This window comes from Sus scrofa, chromosome 15 (assembly GCF_000003025.6).
Source record: "Sus scrofa isolate TJ Tabasco breed Duroc chromosome 15, Sscrofa11.1, whole genome shotgun sequence".
NCBI classification, from domain to species: domain Eukaryota; kingdom Metazoa; phylum Chordata; class Mammalia; order Artiodactyla; family Suidae; genus Sus; species Sus scrofa.
The window spans coordinates 64,155,889-64,159,568 of record NC_010457.5 but is presented as its reverse complement, the minus strand read 5'-3'; the positions used below and the strand labels follow the sequence as shown (position 1 = coordinate 64,159,568).

The 3,680-nt window shown below is 34.2% G+C and overlaps 1 long non-coding RNA gene across 2 annotated transcripts in view; it reads right to left on the bottom strand.

The window, feature by feature from the left end:
- Nucleotides 514-3,680, bottom strand: part of LOC110257164 — a 36,354-nt gene continuing 33,187 nt past the window's right edge. For both annotated transcript variants that reach the window (XR_002339411.1, XR_002339412.1), the window contains one exon: nt 514-648. This is a non-coding gene — a long non-coding RNA (uncharacterized LOC110257164). The remainder of the gene's footprint in view (nt 649-3,680) is intronic.

Here is a 3,680-nt window from a genome sequence, read left to right as displayed (position 1 = left end):
ACTTATTTCTCCTCTTCCACCAGGAACAAGGCAAGTGGCAATTTTCCTACCTATGCTAAGTAATCATAGATATGGCCACCACTTACACATGGAGTAATTCCTCTTTTACTGGCAAAGCAGTTCCCCTCCAAAAAAGTGTTATTATATATTGTGGCATCCAGAATTTCCCTTCAGGGCATGGAGAATTTTGTAGGAATCAAGGGCAATTTTAACATCTTTCTCTTGAAAAAAAATTCCTTATCTGTTTCTTGGACATAATGAAAGTGCTTCACTGGGTATTTGGAAAGTGCTTCATTTCCTTTACTGAAGGAAGAAGCAAATGGGGTAATCAGCACAAGAGAGGGGATGAGAAAAAGACACTACAGTGGCCTCCTTTTAAAGAATGGGACAGTAGAAGGGTAAATAAGTTATGTCATTGTAGTTACTAAACTAGAGAGTTAATAGGGAACTAATTAGGGAAAATCCCACGAAATAAGATAATATAGACCTGGAACTGTAGAGAGCATCTGGTCAAACTTCTTTTATTTTGCAGAGAAAGGAACAGAGTCCCAGAAAAGAGCACTGTGAGTCACATAATTAGTTATTGGCAGAACCAACACCAGAATGAAGCTTTCATGACTCCTTGAACTGTCCTTTTCTTCCTGAAACCTGGACAAACCAAAATTATTCAGTAAGTATGCATCTCTCCAAGCAACTGCAATTTTAGTTTTTAACTGTTTATATGTTGAGTTTTCATCTTTTCAGTTAAACTTTTTGTTCCTATAGGGTGGTACTTAAGTAAGATTGTCTCTTGGATATAGTGCAATGTCTGATACATACAGAAAACAATAACATGTTTATTCTATGTGGCAATGAATGATAAAATGTGGTTCTACTGCTTTTTTGTTTTGTTTTGCTTTTTAGGGCTGCACCTGCAGCACATGGAAGTTTCCAGGCTAGGGGTCTAATCAAAGCTGTAGTTGCCAGCCTACACCACAGCCACAGCAACACCAGATCCGAGCTGCATCTGTGACCTGTACCACAGCTCACAGCAATACCAGATCCCTGACCCACTGAGCAAGGCCAGGGATCAAACTTGCATCCTCATGGATCCTAGTAGGATTTGTTTCCACTGCACCATGATGGAAACTCCCAAATGTGGTTCTTTGTAATTGAAGTGATAAGCTTTTCTCTTTTTTTTCTGTCCAAGTATCAAAATTTTCTTGCAGATTTGTTCCTTTTGAAATGGAAAGCAATTCTAAAGAGTAGTAATAAATGCTACCAAGTCTTCATAGGTAGATTTGTGTGATGTTTCTTTGTGTCATTGACTCCCCAGTATTTCCTCATATATTTGGGACTCATCCTCTCTGGAGCAGGAAAGGGCGTGCTCTTTGATTTATAACTAAGCTTTCCATTTTAATCTTTTAGTATTCTCACACAATTTCTTTCGTCTTATTTTGAGTGTAATGATGGTTCATTTAATGACTTATAAGGATCAAATCTGAGTCTAAGGTTCTAGGATAATTCTAAGGAAGCTCAGTTGTTAATTCTCTTTAAAAAGTTGCTAATTCTGACCCAAATCTCCATCTTTTATTTCTTCCAAAGAAAAAGATTGCAACCACGGTAAAGGGTATATGTTCTTTTCCCTTTGGGGCCAGATAAAATCCAAGGCGTCTTTTAGGTGGGTTACGTGGCCTTCTAGGAATTACCTAGAATATGTCATGGAAGGAGACATCATTGTTTGGGAATGAGAGGCATGTCATATTGGGTATGAGGTTTAGGAAGGAATATTATGGTCTTTCAGGAGTCCTTGAAGTTTACCCCGGCTTTGCCCTCTCGACATTGTTTATATTTATCATTGCTTGCATGAAGTAGGCTAGAGATGCTTCACATCATGACATAGGTTTTTCCTTCAGTGCTGGCCCTGTCCTAACTTCTGGGTCTGTAAATAAGATATCCAAAATAAGCTGTTTGGTTTTATAAAATGTTTTAAAATTTTTAGGAAGACAAAAGTTTTAGTTCAGACATTCACCAGAATAAATATATGTATATACACATATATATACATATATGTGTGTATGTATATGTGTGTATGTGTGTATATACACACATATATGTATGTAATAATGTATATATGCATATATATGTGCATATATATATTAATATTTTGAACAGATAAGGATTCTAACACAAGCCAAAAAGGTATTGCACATTAGTGAGCATCTTTATCATTTTGGAAACATGGTAAGATTTCATGTTTATATAAAGTACAATATTCACTTTATTAAGTTAGATAGGGATATTTCTTTTCCTTGGGGAAATATTGTAAATAAGACACTTCATTTAGAAAACTTTCTTTTGCATTGTCAAAAAAAAAATCATTGAAGTTTTGTGGTCCTATAAGAAGCTGACTAGAGCCCACATTTTTGCACAGCATTGTACCTAGGTAGTTAAGTGATTTCTATTTCAGAGTAGAAGGGATAATCTATGCCAGATTATTTTAAAGGTAAGAGAAGAGCCAAAATTCGTGGAGCCATAAACTTTTGTCATTTGTATTTCTCTTTAAGAAAAATGATACAAATTTCAAGACATGAAATTCCCGTGGCTGCTCCAATGCCCCTGCCCACACTTAGTGTAACATATGGCAACAGAGAATTCAAATTAGAGTGAGGCAGCAGTCTTAATGAATTTGAATTAAAAATATCTTCCAAAAGTATTACAAAAACAAAGTTACATCCTATTAGAGACCCTCCCGAGCACTTTCAAGAGGCCCGTGCAAGTGAGGGCTCCTAAGCTGTATTACCTTAAAAGGGTGAAAGTGCTTGGGTTTTACAATCTATTCCTACCTCACAAATCCTTATTGGGGACATATCATGTACAATGGAAGGAGCAAATACAAATGTAAGATCTCCTTCTGCCTTCAAGGAACTTGAACATTTCAAAAAAAATGTGAATTCTGTTAAGCCCATGGAGACCCATCCTGCTCCTTTCTTTTTCCATAGTCTGTAGATCTAGGTTTGGGTATCCAAGATCAGTTTGATGATTAAAAGGCAGAGCATAATAATAAATGTCAGAGAACTTTTATATAGGTATATTTCACATATATTTCACATATTTTTTTAAACTTATAAAGTAAAATATAAAAGTGTTTATCTTAGTATTTATATATACATATGTATACATGTGTATTTATGTATGTATTAAGAATATATATCCATTCTATATACTATACATACTGTATACATTTATGCTATTTACTATACATATATAGTAGGAAGATATATAATAAGTAGGAAGGTCTTACTATGTATGTGTGTGTATATACATATATATATATTCTAGATGGTATATATGAGTACATATAGACCATATACAGACTACATACTTAAATGTAATAAGAAGATATATAGCAAGTAAGAAGATAAAGACTTTTATATTTTATTTTATAGACTTCATTTTATAAATAAAAAATTACAAGTATTATTAGTATGTAAAATATATATGTATGAAAATAAAAAACTATCTTTTCCTGTATATATTTCTATAAGAAAAAAAAATATATATATATATAGTAAGAAATTAAATACTGTTCTAAGTGTGATGGCATTACGCTGTCCCGTGTACAGGAATTTTCCTTAGGTCATAGTTGGGCCTTGGCTTGCCCTTGCTTCTTTGATGGACAACCAAGTTAGATGCCAGTT